Here is a 16,261-nt window from a genome sequence, read left to right as displayed (position 1 = left end):
TATCTTGGGAGCTATGCACGGGGCTCATACTGTATCTATGGAGCTGTGCGGGGGCTCATACTGTATATGGGAGGCTATGCAGGGGCTCATGCTGTATCTACTGTATCTAGGGAGCTATGCGAGGGCTCATACTGTATCTACTGTATCTAGGGAGCTATGCGAGGGTTCATACTGTATCTACTGTATCTAGGGAGCTATGCGAGGGTTCATACTATATCTAGAGAGCTATATGGGGGCTCATACTGTATCTAGGGAGCTATGCGAGGGCTCATACTGTATCTACTGTATCTAGGGAGCTATGCGAGGGTTCATACTGTATTTACTGTATCTAGGGAGCTATGCGAGGGCTCATACTGTATCTATGGAGCTATGCGGGGGCTCATACTGTATCTACTGTATCTATGGAGCTATGCGAGGGTTCATACTGTATCTACTGTATCTAGGGAGCTATGCGAGGGCTCATACTGTATCTACTGTATCTAGGGAGCTATGCGAGGGTTCATACTATATCTAGAGAGCTATATGGGGGCTCATACTGTATCTAGGGAGCTATGTGCGGGCTCATACTGTATATGGGAGGCTATATGGAGGGGCTCATACTGTATCTAAGGCGCTATCTGGGGGCTCACACTATATATAAGGAGCTATGTGGGGGCTCTTACTGTATGTAGGGGACTATGTGGTGGATCATACTGTATGTAGGGGTGATGTGGGAGGGTTCATTCTGTATATAGGGGGATGTCAACATACTTAATTGTGCTCAATATTAAGTTATTATTATTTATTATTATTAAATATTATATTATAAAAAATAATTATAATTAATATGTTAATATTAACATTGAGCAGAATTAATTTCAGCCTATTGGTTTGGTCTCCACAACAATCATGGTCTCTCATGTGGCCCCTTGGGAAAATTAATCTCCCACCCCTGCTCTATTTTATATAGTGCCATTTCATGTACGGTGCTGTACATAAGGGTAAACTTTGCGCTGCGCGCTGTGTGCACCGCTGTCTTTGTCCATCTACAGATGTGTACAAGCGCACCTATGTGTTACTTTTCTTGGTCATGCCCCTCAGCACTCTCTTAAAGGAGTTATTTGAAGAGCCACACGTGAATGGCGCAGCAGTGCGCATGATCAACCACAGCTCCATTTATCTTTTCAAAGTTCCGTTTCTCGGGATCATGGTGGTCCCAGTCAGGGTCGGTCTGGGCTGGCGGGATACCGGGAATTTTACCGGTGGGCCCCACCCCCTGCTGCTGAGGAGAGGGGGAGAAGAGAACAAAAAAAATCCTGCGGTTTTAAGGGGCACGGGCCCTTTAAAAGCGCAGGCACAGGGTATGCAGGGACGCGCGCACGCAGCGTTCATTACCTGAACCACCGCGGCGCACGTCCCAGTGAAGCAGCTGAAGCTGCGTGTCTCCCTTCGCCGGCCGGCGTATGACGTCATCGTCATGCGCCTGCTGTGAAGGAGGCGCACTACTCAGGAGAAGGAGGACACCGCACGGGAGCGCAGGAAGGTAAGAGGTGTGTGTGTGTGTAATGGTCTGGACCCACTGGCTGGACACACAAGGCGGGGGCCAGCTGGACACACAAGGGGGGGGCCCAGCTGGACACACTATGGGGGGCCCAGCTGGACAGACACACAAGGGGGTAGCCTGGATGGACAGACACACAAGGGGGTAGCCTGGCTGGACACAAAAGGGGGATCCTGGCTGGACACACGGGGGGGGGAACCCTGGCTGAACACACAAGGGAAGCCCAGCTGGACACACAAGGGGGGAGCCGACTGGACACACAAGGGGGGAACCCTGGCTGGACACACAAGGGGGGGCCCAGCTGGACACACAAGGGGGGAGCCGACTGGACACACAAGGGGGGGCCCTGGCTGTACACACAAGGGGGAACCCTGGCTGGACACACAAGGGGGGCCTAGCTGGACACACAAGGGGGGGCCCAGCTGGACACACAAGGGGGGCCAAGCTGGACAGACACACAAGAGGGTAGCCAGGCTGGACACACAAGGGGGTAGCCTGGCTGGACACACAAGGGGGTAGCCTGGCTGGACACACAAGGGGGGAACCCTGGCTGGACACACAAGGAGGGAACCCTGGATGGACACACAAGGGGGGAACCCTGGCTGGACACACAAGGGGGGAACCCTGGCTGGACACACAAGGTGGGAACCCTGGCTGGACACACAAGGGGGGAACCCTGGCTGGACACACAAGGGGGGCCCTGGCTGTACACACAAGGGGGAACCCTGGCTGGACACACAAGGGGGAACCCTGGATGGACACACAAGGGGGGAACCCTGGCTGGACACACAAGGGGGGAACCCTGGCTGGACACACAAGGGTGGAACCCTGGCTGGACACACAAGGGGGGGCCCTGGCTGTACACACAAGGGGGAACCGTGGCTGGACACACAAGGGGGGCCTAGATGGACACACAAGGGGGGCCCAGCTGGACACACAAGGGGGGGCCCAGCTGGACAGACACATAAGAGGGTAGCCAGGCTGGACACACAAGGGGGTAGCCTGGCTGGAAACACAAGGGGGAACCCTGGCTAGACACACAAGGGGGGAACCCTGGCTGGACACACAAGGGGGGAACCCTGGCTGGACACACAAGGGGGAACCCTGGCTGGACACACAAGGGGGAACCCTGGCTGGACACACATGGGGGGGCCCTGGCTGGACACACGAGGGGGGGCCCTGGCTGGACACACGAGGGGGGGGGGGCAAGCTGGACACACGAGGGGGGAGCCCTGGCTGGATACACAAGGGGGTCCCTGGCTGAACACGCAAGGGGTAACCCTGGCTGGACACACAAGGGGGGGGCCCTGGCTGGACACACAAGGGGGGGAGCCCTGGCTGGACACACAAGGGGGAACCCTGGCTGGACCCAGGCAAAGGGGGGTGTGCAGGATGGGTATATGGGGGGCAAGCTGGACACATGGAGGCCAGGGTGGATATATGGGGGGCAGGATGGATATATGGGGGGGCAGGCAGGACACTTGGAGGCCAGGATGGATATATGGGGGGGGCAGGCTGGACTCATAGAGGCCAGGATGGATATATGGGGGGGGCAGGCTGGACTCATGGAGGCCAGGATGGATATATGGGGTTGCAGGCTGAACACATGGAGGCCAGGATGGCTATATGGGGGGGACAGGCTGGGCACATGGGGGGCTAGGATGGATATGTGGGGGGGCGGGCTCGATACACATGGGCTCGCATAAATATATGAGAGGGGCACGCTGGATATATAGGGGGTGTCAGGATTGATATATGCAGGGGGTAAGGGCAGTATGGATATATGAGGGGGGAGGCTGGACACATGGAGGCCAGGATGGATATGTAGAGGGCAGACTGGACACATGGAGGATATATGGGGGGGAATATATGGGGGCGCAGGCTGGAAACATGGAGGCAAGGATGGATATGTGGGGGGGCAGACTGGCCACATGGGGGGGCTAGGATGGGTATATGGGAGGGGGCAGGCTCGATACACGTGTGCTAGGATAAATATATGGAGGGGTCACACTAGACAAATGGGGGCCAGAAGGGACATATGGTGGTGCCTGGCTAGACAAGGGACTTAATTACTGTTTGGGGGCCAGATTGAGGAACATACTTTATTAGTTTATGGTGACCAGTGGGGAACATTATTACTTTAGATTCCAATTATTATTATTACATTATTACTTCTGTAATATAATTTACTTTTTAGGAAATTGTTTTCCATGGGATGGGACAAAAGAGGGGTCCTGTTACTGTGCAGGACGGCACTATGTTGATTTTTTTCTTCAAGTGGTGTAGTGTAGAAGTCGGGGGGGGGGAGTGGGAATATTCTCTAGAAGAGATCAGTTATTGATAACTGTGTGTTATTTTCTGCAGAAATGATTCCTGGCTGGAAGAAGTGATGCCTGTCTGTGCCAGATGAAGAAGAAAAGCGAAGATGAAGGACTTCACCTAGAGACATCACCGGTGAGTCAGTGTATTGCATGCACACTTACACTACACACGTGGTCAAAATTGTTGGTACCCCTCGTTTAATGAAAGAAAAACCCACAATGGTCACAGAAATAACTTGAATCTGATAAATTACAATTTTTTGAAAATGAACAAATGAAAGTCAGACATTGCTTTTCTGCTTCCACAGAATTTAAAAAAAAATTAAACTCATGAAATCGGCCTGGACAGAAATGATGGTTCTTCTTAACTTAATATTTTGTTGAACAACCTTTTGAGGCAATCACTGCAATCAAACCATTCCTGTAACTGTCAATGAGACTTCTACACCTCTCGACAGGTATTTTGGCCACTCCTCATGAGCAAACTGCTCCAGCTGTCTCGTGTTTGAAGGTTGCCTTTTCCAGACGGCATGTTTCAGCACTTTCCAAAGATGCTCCATAGGATTTAGGTCAGGGCTCATAGAAGCCACTTCAGGATAGTCTAATGTTTTCCTCTTAGCCATTCTTGGGTGTTTTTAGCTGTGTGTTTTGGGTCATTATCCTGTTGCAAGACCCATGACCTGCGACTGAGACCAAGCTTTCTGACACTGGGCAGCACATTTCTCTCTAGAATCCCTTGATAGTCTTGAGATTTCATTGTACCCTGCACAAATTCAAGACACCCTGTACCAGATGCAGCAAAGCAGCCCCAGAACATAACAGCCTCCCCCATGTTTCACAGTAGGGACAGTGTTCTTTTCCTGATATGCTTCATTTTTCCGTCTGTGAACATAGAGATGATGTGCCTTGCCAAAAACTTCCATTTTTGTCTCATCTGTCCATAGTACATTCTCCCAGAAGCTTTGTGGCTTGTCAACATGTAGTTTGGCAAATTCCAGTCTGGCTTTTTTATTCTTTTTTTTTTCAACAATGGTGTTCTCCTTGGTCGTCTTCCATGAAGTTCACTTTGGATCAAACAACGGTGGATAGTACGATCTGACACTGATGTTCCTTGAGCTTGAAGTTCACCTTTAATCTCTTTAGAAGTTTTCCTGGACTCTTTTGTTACCATTCATATTATCCGTCTCTTTGATTTGTCATCAATTTTCCTCCTGCGGCCACGTCCAGGGAGGTTGGCTACAGTTCCATGGATCTTAAATTTCTGAATAATATGTGCACCTGTAGTCACAGGAACATCAAGCTGCTTGGAGATGGTCTTATAACCTTTACCTTTTAACATGTTTTTCTATAATTTTCTTTCTAATCTCCTGAAACAACTCTTTCCTTTGCTTCCTCTGGTCCATGTTGAGTGTGGTGCACACCATGTCACCAAACAACACAGTGAGTATCTGTAGCCCTATATACAGGCCCACTGACTGATTACAAGATTGTAGACACCTGTGATGCTAATTAGTGGACACAACTTGATTTAACATGTCCCTTTTGTTACATTATTTTCAGGGGTACCATCATTTCTGTCCAGGCCTATTTCATGAGTTTAATTTTTTTAAAAATTCAGTGGAAGCAGAAAAGCAATGTCTGACTTTCATTTGTTAATTTTCATAGATTTTTAATTTATTATTACTTTTGTCAGATTCAAGTTATTTCTGTGACCATTGTGGGTTTTTCTTTCATTAAACGAGGGGTACCAACAATTCTGACCACGTGTGTATATAGTATATGCAGAACTCCTGTGTATGTCACTGGTGATCACTGTATTATGTATACACTATATACAGAGCTTCTGTGTATAATGTCACTGGTGACCACTGTATTACCTGTACACTATATACAGAGCTCAAGTGTATAATGTCACTGGTGATCACTGTATTACCTGTACACTGACACTATATACAGAGCTCCTGTGTATAATGTCACTGGTGATCCCTGTATTACCTGTACACTATACACTATATACAGAGCTCCTGTGTATAACGTCACTGGTGACCACTGCATTACCTGTACACTATATACAGAGCTCCTGTGTATAATGTCACTGGTGACCACTGTATTACCTGTACACTATATACAGAGCTCAAGTGTATAATGTCACTGGTGACCACTGTATTACCTGTGCACTATATACAGAGCTCCTGTGTATAATGTCACTGGTGATCACTGTATTACCTGTACACTATACACTATGTACAGACTCCTGTGTATAACGTCACTGGTGACCACTGTATTACCTGTACACTATATACAGAGCTCCTGTGTATAATGTCACTGGTGACCACTGTATTACCTGTACACTATATACAGAGCTCCTGTGTATAATGTCACTGGTAACCACTGTATTACCTGTACACTAGACACAGAGCTCCAGTGTATAATGTCACTGGTGATCACTGTATTACCTGTACACTGTACACTATATACAGAGCTCCTGTGTATAATGTCACTGGTGATCCCTGTATTACCTGTACACTGACACTATATACAGAGCTCCTGTGTATAATGTCGCTGGTGGTAATAACAGTGTTGTTAGTATTGTGGTTTGTATTCATGATCAGTATTGTAGTATTTGGTCACTTTGGGGTGGTAATATGTGGTCTGGTCATGGTGTGGCCGTATTTGTTCCTTGTATGTGGTATTATTCGGTCACTATGTGGTGGTAATATGTGATCTAGTCATGGTGTGGCGATATTTGTCCCTTTTGTATGTGGTATTATTGGTGTTGATATAGTGGACTGTGTTGTGTATGGCGGTCATTTTGTTCTTGCTGATATTAACTAGGAAAACATTTTTTTCCATTAGGCCACAGCCCCACCATTAGTATTTGGTTAGTATTTTTTCTCAGGAGTCGCTGCCAAAACCAGGAGTGGGTGATAAATGCAGAATTGGTGACTTGTTTCTATTATACCTTTTTTCTGATTGTTCCTCACCTGGTTTTGGCTCCCACTCCTGAGAAAAAATACTGACCGAATACTGACCAAATACTGATAGTGGGGCCGTGACCTTAGAGATTAAATACTTGGACCAGAGCGGCAGAGATGCACTTACAGGGGTTCTCTGGTGAAAACAAGTAATCACCTCTCCACAGGATCAGTGATAATATTGATTGGTGGGGGTCTGACCGCTGGGACACAATCGGAAGAATGTGAAGCTTTTCTCCCCATTAGACTGGAGCGGCATGTGAGATGCGACCACTGATCCATTCATTCCCTCAGTGACTGTGAGCGCTGCTCTTTTTTAGAAGCCCCAAAGAGAATGAATAGAGCTGCGGTCAGACGTCCCAGCTGTCGCAGCATTTTAAAATGGGGATAAGTGTCCTGTCAGGGATGAAACTTCCCCATTCTTCCGATAGGTGCGTTTTCCAATGTTCTAACCCAAACGATCAATAAGTGATCACCGATCCTGTGGATCCCATGGATCGGTGATAACTTGTTTTAACCAAAGAACCCCTTTACTGCAAACTACCGTAATTGTACATCCCAGTTAGTGTCGCACAGTAGATGTGCAGGAGCCTCCAGTCAATGCTCCACTATTACAGGGATAGCGGATAACAGATATTTGCATATGGCTGTAGGTGGGCCCCTAGAGTCAGTTCTCCCTGTGGGCCCCAGACACCCCAGTCCAACCCTTTTCCCAGTGGTTAGGTCCGCCGTGATCAGAAAGTCATCCCCTATCCATAAGAAAGGGGATAACTTCCAAACTTGGGATAACCCATTTAAACAGGATTTCAAAATGTATTTTGATTTGCCTATAGGAATGTAGAAAATTATAAACCAATAATGACTATACCTAACTGTAATACAGTCTCTCCAACAATAGGACAGAGGAAATGGCACTGTGCAGTCTATATGTATACAGAATAATACAAATACTGAAAATTACACTCCGTATACAGGACAGGAGAAGTGGTACTGTGCAGTCTATATACAGTATATACACCGAATAATACAGATACTGAGAATTAAAACCAGTATACAAGACGGGAGAAGTAGTACTGTGCAGTGTATATATACAGAATAATAAAGATACTGAGAATTACACCCAGTATAGAGGGCAGGAGAAGTGGTACTGTGCAATGTATATATACAGAATAATAAAGATACTGAGAATTAGGCCACGGCCTCACTATCAGTATTTGGTCAGTATTCGGTCAGTATTATTTCCGCAGTATCTGTATTATTCTGTATATACAGTATACACTGCACAGTACCACTTCTCATGTCTGTATGCTGGTTGTAATTGTCAGTATCTGTATTATTCTGTATATATACACTGCAAAGTACCACTTCTCATGTTCTATATATACTGTGTGTAAGGCCACGGCCCCACTATCAGGATTTGGACAGTATTCGGTCAGTATTTTTTGTCAGGAGTGGGAGCTAGTGTTGAGCCACCCCCGTAGTGTTCGGGTTCGGTTCGGTTCGTCGAACACCGGGATGTTCGAGGAACTGTTCGTCGAACTGTTCGTCGAACACCTTAGAACATCGTCGAACACCGTTAAAACCAATGGCAGGCAAACAAAAACACATAGAAACACATAGAAAACACCCTCAAAGGTGTCCAAAAGCTGACAAACTGCTCAGAAGACACTCTCTTTAAAAAAGCCGGCCGGCAAATTCAGCAGCGGCATACACCGGTATCCGACAATTTAGACAAGAAGGAATAGAGCATCACACATAGATTAGATAGATAGAAACATGTCAGTCACACAAATAAGAAGCACAGTGACAGTGTTGGTTACTGCACTTGTCATTTAGTGTAAAGGATTTATTAAAAAAAATATTAGTGTTTTCATGCACCGTCTCTTTAAAAAAGCCGGCCGGCAATTCAGCATCTGTACCCGACAATTTAGAACAGAAAGAATAGAGCTTCACACATAGATTAGATAGATAGAAACATGTCAGTCACATATATAATAAGTACAGTGACAGTGTTGCTTTCTGTACTTGTCATTTAGTGTAAAGGATTTATTTAAAAAAATAATAGTGTTTTCATGCACTGTCTCTTTAAAAAAGCCGGCCGGCAATTCAGCAGCGGTACCCGACAATTTAGAACAGAAAGAATAGAGCATCACACATAGATTAGATAGATAGAAACATGTCAGTCACATTTATAATAAGTACAGTGACAGTGTTGGTTACTGTACTTGTCATTTAGTGTTAAAATAAAGGATTTGACGCACCCCCTGGGCCATGTTGTACAGCGTTGCGCATGCGGGGAATACCCGGAGCCGGATCCGATAGGGGTAGTAGTCCTCGTGGCGGTGACCCGGTCCGTGCCCAGGGTGTCAAACTAAGTGGCGGAATTTAATAGATGTTATAGAGTTCGACTACGCCACCCGTGGATTGCGGTCAGTGAGGACCGCCGCTGCACTGCAGACCGCTGAGGCTGATGTTGGTTGTGCAGCTCAGTATGGGATGACTCCCCACGGGAGGAGTATTGCCTCAGGGCAGCTAGTGTGGAAATTGAGGATGGGAGTGATGGTGCGGGTGTCCCAGTACTGATGGTGCAGGTGCCGCGACGAAACACGGAGGCTTGAAGTGCAGTTTCAAAAGCTTTACTCACAGTTCTTTATCAGGTCGCTTGTGCACAGTAAGGACCACCCGAGTCATGCTGCGTCCACCAGGTCAGGGACTCGGCCAACTCCCAGGCAATTCCAGAGCGTGGTCCAGGGCTCCCCTCTCTTCCTTCCTACTGGCCGTCCCCACCAGGGACCCACCTTTGTCCGGCTCCCTCGGGCCTTCTGGTGGCGAAACCTTTCCCGGTTTCCCTGACCCTATATGGTATGCCTTCCTGGTGGATATGGTGAGGGGTCGCGCCAAGACTTGACCACGACCTCCGGTTCCTGGCTGAGGATAATTGGCCTCCACCAGTTTGGGATCCGGTACCCTGTTCTGCCAACCCTTCACCCGTTATTCCGTGGGATCTCAGGGTTCCCTCTTTACTTGCGTCTCTGGGCCTTTCCTGGTGTTTCTGTTCCTTCTTCCTGTTACTTCTCTCTCTCTCTCTCTCAGGCTCCAGCCTCCTGACAAGGCCTGCCTGCGGAGCAGAGCCCATGCAGAGGCTCTGCTTCCTGTCTTCTCCTCTCACTGCACTGAACACTGATCTAAGATGGTGCCCACCTTATATACCTCCTTCTGACACCCGAGCCCAGGTGACCAGCACCCAATGGGCTCCTACCTATGCCCAGAGTCCCTCCCCTGTCTGCTCCTACACCACTGGGATATTCCTCCCCCCTCCCCACTCCAGCCAGGGACAGATGCTGTCATACCTGCACATCTATCTGGTGGGAGTACCGTTGATCTGTCCCCCGGAAATGGGGTGAGTGTGGTGCATGCAGCTAACTGAGCCCCGTTCCACACTCCATCCTTACCCGGGAGTGGAATACCACACCTCTGGTTCGATGTGCAATACCCCTGTAGCAGCCGAGTCCTCGGGGTGCTACAGATTTATTAAAATAAAAATTGGCGTGGGATCCCCCATAATTTTAGGCTCTAGCGGAGGTTAAGCAGACGGCTGGGGCAGATGTTTGAAGCCTCGGAAGGGGGTAATACCCACGGAGCTTACCAGGCTACTAATATCAGCCCCCAGCTGAATACATAGCCTTTACTAGCTATTAAAATGGGGGACCCCCCCAAAAAAATGACGTGGGGTCCCCTCTATTTTAATAGCTAGCAAAGGCTAGGCAGACAGCTGGGGGCTGATATTAATAGCTCAGGAAGGGTGCCATGAATATTGGCCCCCTCCCAGGCTAGAAACACCAGCCGTCAGCCGCCCCAGAAATGGCGCATCCATAGGATGCGCCAATTCTGGCACTTAGCCTCGCTCTTCCCACTGCCCTGTAGCGGTGGCAGTGGGGTAATAGGGCTGGGGTTGATGTCAGCTTATAATGCCAGCTGACATCAAGCCCAGGTTAGTAATGGAGAGGCGTCTATAAGACACCTCCATTACTAACCCCATAGTCAAAGTTAAAAAAAACACAAACACCCAGAATAAAGTCCTTTAATTGAAATAAACACACAATTCTTTATTGTTCTAAATTAAACCATACTTACCGTCACGCCCATTCCAGCTGAAGCCAACGATCTCCTGTAATAAAAGAAAAATAATAAAGCAACATCATCCTTACCTTTCCATGGTTCCCAGGACAGCTCCAGCTCTGCTACATCGAGATGACAGGCTGGACCGCAGCAGAACGCTGCCATCCAGCCTGTCATCCCGCGGACACTGAGAAGCGCAGGCATGCTTGCGCTCCTCACTGTCTCGCTGTGACGGCATCCAGATGAGCCGAGGTCATGTCCAATGAACTCGGCTCACCTCATGCACGTCACTGACAGCGTGGGAAAATTCTCACGCTGAAGCGCTGAGTGCAGGAGAATTTTCCCACGCTGTCAGTGAGGTGCATGAGGTGAGCTGAGTTCATTGGACATGAGCTCACCTCATGCACGTCACTGACAGCGTGGGAGAATTCTCCTGCACTCAGCACTTCAGCGTGAGAATTTTCCCACGCTGTCAGTGACGTGCATGAGGTGAGCCGAGTTCATTGGACATGACCTCGGCTCATCTGGATGCCGTCACAGCGAGACAGTGAGGAGCGCAAGCATGCCTGCGCTTCTCAGTGTCCGTGGGATGACAGGCTGGATGGCAGCGTTCTGCTGCGGTCCAGCCAGTCATCTCGATGTAGCAGAGCTGAAGCTGTCGTGGGAACCATGGAAAGGTAAGGATGAGGTTGGTTTATTATTTTTCTTTTATTGCAGGAGATCGTTGGCTTCAGCTGGAATGGGCGTGATGGTAAGTATGGTTTAATTTAGAACAATAAAGAATTGTGCGTTTATTTCAATTAAAGGACTTTATTCTGGGTGTTGTGTTTTTTTTAAATACTTTACTAGAAATTCATGGCGGTCATGTCTAATACTGGCGTGACCCCATGAATTTTGGGCTTGGGGCCAGCTGATAATACCAAGCTGGCCCTAACCCCTTTATTACCCAGTGAGCCACCGCACCAGGGCCCTGGATGAGTTGGGTACAGCGCCAGAAGATGGCGCTTCTATGAACGCGCCATTTTCCGGGGTGGCTGCGGACTGCAATTTGCAGCGGGGGGGGGCACAGAAAGCTTGGGCCTCCCTGCGCTGCAGATTCCAGCCCCCAGCTGCCTAGTTGTACCTGGCTGGACACAAAAATAGGGCGAAGCCCCACGTATTTTTTTTTTAATTATTTCATGAAATTCATTAAATAATTAAGAAAAAAAGGCCTTCCCTATATTGTTGTGTCCAGCCAGGTACAAATAGTCAGCTGGTGGTTGGGGGCAGCCCGTTCCTGCCTGCTGTACCTGGCTGGACACAAATATAGTGCGAAGCCCCACTTCAATTTTTTTTAATTATTTCATGAAATTCATGAAATAATTAAGAAAAAAAGGCCTTCTCTATATTGTTGTGTCCGGCCAGGTACAAATAGGCAGCTGGTGGTTGGGGGCAGCCCGTTCCTGCCTGCTGTACCTGGCTGGACACAAATATAGTGCGAAGCCCCACTTCAATTTTTTTAAATTATTTCAGGAAATTCATGAAATAATTAAAAAAAAATTGACGTGGGGCTTCGCACTATATTTGTGTCCAGTCAGGTGCAGCAGGCAGGAACGGGCTGCCCCCAACCACCAGCTGCCTATTTGTACCTGGCCGGACACAACAATATAGGGAAGCCCTTTTTTTCTTAATTATTTCATGAAATAATTTAAAGAAAATTGACGTGGGGCTTCGCCCTGTTTTTGTGTCCAGCCAGGTACAACTAGGCAGCTGGGGGCTGGAATCCGCAGGGCAGGGAGGCCCAAGCTTTCTGGGCCACCCCCGCTGCAAATTGCAGTCCGCAGCCACCCCGGAAAATGGCGCGTTCATAGAAGCGCCATCTTCTGGCGCTGTACCCAACTCATCCAGGGCCCTGATGCGGTGGCTCACTGGGTAATAAAGGGGTTAGGGCCAGCTTGGCATTATCAGCTGGCCCTGAGCCCGAAATTCATGGGGTCACGCCTATATTAGACATGACCACCATGAATTTCTAGTAAAGTATTTAAAAAAAGCACAACACCCAGAAAAAAGTCCTTTAATTGAAATAAACACACAATTCTTTATTGTTCTGAATTAAACCATACTTACCATCACGCCCATTCCAGCTGAAGCCAACGATCTCCTGAAATAAAAGAAAAATAATAAAGCAACATCATCCTTACCTTTCCATGGTTCCCATGACAGCTTCAGCTCTGCTACATCGAGATGACAGGCTGGACCGCAGCAGAACGCTGCCATCCAGCCTGTCATCCCGCAGACACTGAGAAGCGCAGGCTTGCTTGCGCTCCACAGTGTCTCTCTGTGAGGGCATCCAGATGAGCCGAGTTAATGTCCAATGAACTCGGCTCACCTCATGCAGGTCACTGACAGCGTGGGAAAATTCTCCTGCACTCAGCGCTTCAGCGTGGGAGAATTCTCACACTGAAGCGCTGAGTGCAGGAGAATTCTCCCACGCTGTCAGTGACGTGCAGGAGGTGAGCTGAGTTCATTGGACATGAGCTCACCTTGTACACGTCACTGACAGCGTGGGAAAATTCTCCTGCACTCAGCGCTTCAGCGTGGGAGAATTCTCACACTGAAGCGCTGAGTGCAGGAGAATTCTCCCACGCTGTCAGTGACGTGCAGGAGGTGAGCTGAGTTCATTGGACATGAGCTCACCTTGTACACGTCACTGACAGCGTGGGAAAATTCTCCTGCACTCAGCGCTTCAGCGTGGGAGAATTCTCACGCTGAAGCGCTGAGTGCAGGAGAATTCTCCCACGCTGTCAGTGACGTGCAGGAGGTGAGCTGAGTTCATTGGACATGAGCTCACCTTATGCACGTCACTGACAGCGTGGGAGAATTCTCCTGCACTCACCGCTTCAGCGTGAGAATTTTCCCACGCTGTCAGTGACGTGCATGAGGTGAGCCGAGTTCATTGGACATGAACTCGGCTCATCTGGATGTCGTCACAGAGAGACACTGAGCAGCGCAAGCAAGCCTGCGCTTCTCAGTGTCTGCGGGATGACAGGCTGGATGGCAGCGTTCTGCTGCGGTCCAGCCTGTCATCTCGATGTAGCAGAGCTGAAGCTGTCGTGGTAACCATGGAAAGGTAAGGATGAGGTTGCTTTATTATTTTTCTTTTATTGCAGGAGATCGTTGGCTTCAGCTGGAATGGGCGTGGCGGTAAGTATGGTTTAATTTAGAACAATAAAGGATTATGTCTTTATTTCAATTAAAGGACTTTATTCTGGGTGTTTGTGTTTTTTTTAACTTTGACTATGGGGTTAGTAATGGGGGTGTCTTATAGACGCCTCTCCATTACTAACCTGGGCTTGATGTCAGCTGGCATTATAAGCTGACATCAACCCCAACCCTATTACCCCCTGCCACCGCACCAGGGCAGTGTGGAAGAGCGAGGCTAAGTGCCAGAATTGGCGCATCCTATGAATGCGCCATTTCTGGGGCGGCTGACGGCTGGTGTTTCTAGCCTGGGAGGGGGCCAATATTCATGGCTCCCTTCCTGGGCTATTAATATCAGCCCCCAGCTGTCTGCCTAGCCTTTGCTAGCTATTAAATTAGGGGGGACCCCACGTCATTTTTTTTGGGGGGTCCCCCATTTTAATAGCTAGTAAAGCCTATGTATTCAGCTGGGGGCTGATATTAGTAGCCTGGTAAGCTCCGTGGGTATTACCCCCTTCCCAGGCTTCAAACATCTGCCCCAGCCGTCTGCTTAACCTCCGCTAGAACCTAAAATTAAGGGGAACCCCACGCCAATTTTTTTAATAATAAATCCTTTATTTTAATACTAAATGACAAGTACAGTAACCAACACTATCACTGTACTTCATATATATGTGACTGACATGTTTCTATCTATCTAATCTATGTGTGAAGCTCTATTCTGTCTGTTATAAATTGTCGGGTACAGATGCTGAATTGCCGGCCGGCTTTCTTAAAGAGACGGTGCATGAAAACACTTATTTTTTTTAATAAATCCTTTACACTAAATGACAAGTACAGTAAGCAACACTGTCACTGTACTTCATATATATGTGACTGACATGTTTCTATCTATCTAATCTATGTGTGATTCTCTATTCCTTCTATTCTAAATTGTTGGGTACAGATGCTGAATTGCCGGTCGGCTTTTTTAAAGAGACAGTGCATGAAAACACTATTATTTTTTTTGATAAATCCTTTACGCTAAATGACAAGTACAGTAAGCAGCACTTTCACTGTACTTCGTATATATGTGGCTGACATGTTTATATCTATCTAATCTATGTGTGAAGCTCTATTCTTTCGGTTCTAAATTGTCGGGTACCGGTGTATGCCGCTGCTGAATTGCCGGCTTTTCATGTTTCACTGTTGGCACTGTTCCCATCGATTTGGGCAATCACTGTAATGCCACAACCACCATGGCTGTGGCATTACAGTGAGTGGCAGACAATTCCTGCATGATTGGTGCTCTAAATAGCGCCAGACATGCAGGACACGCTTTTGGTGCACGAACAGTTATCGAACATAACCTCGAACAGCCGAATTTTTTGCAAATCGTTCGGGTTCGTCGAACAACTCGAACACCGCCCAAAACAGCTCGAATTTGAGATTGGCGAACAGTTCTAGTCGAACACCGCTCATCTCTAGTGGGAGCCAAAACCAGGTGAGGAACAATCAGAGAAAAGGTATAATAGAAACAAGTCACCAATTCTGCATTTATCACCAAACTCCTGGTTTTGTCTCCAACTCCTGAGAAAAAATACTGACCGAATACTGACCAAATACTGATAGTGGGGCCATGGCCATAGGGAGAATTACACACAGCATACATATCTCCAAAATATATGCTACAAACATCTAAAATATATATATACCCACCCAAACACTGGGACCATTGTATATACATGTAGTAAATATTATAGTATATATATTATAGTATGAACTATGGAGCTGTGTATATAGTTATTTAGTGTGGTGCTGTGCCTGAGTACATAACTTTTAGTGGGAAGTCCACACCATATACAGAGCTCCACACTATATACTGTGTTATAAAACATGGTATGGAGCTGTGTGTATACTATATAGTGTAGAGATGTGCCTTTTATATAAAATGTGCAGCCCACACTATATGCTATACACACATATTATATTCACATCACATCTACACTATATATTACACACAGCACCTCACTACATGCTATATACACAGGTACACACTATATACAGTATTTAATTATGTTGTTTACATCAGTTAGTATAATCTGGGGCCGATGCATATACATTACATAGGATACAATGGGGATGAT

The sequence above is a fragment of the Phyllobates terribilis genome, unplaced genomic scaffold (assembly GCF_046119375.1).
Source record: "Phyllobates terribilis strain yellow unplaced genomic scaffold, ASM4611937v1 Scaffold_100__1_contigs__length_5926523, whole genome shotgun sequence".
NCBI lineage: Eukaryota > Metazoa > Chordata > Amphibia > Anura > Dendrobatidae > Phyllobates > Phyllobates terribilis.
The sequence above is the reverse complement of the archived record's forward strand: the minus strand, read 5'-3'. Positions refer to the sequence as shown.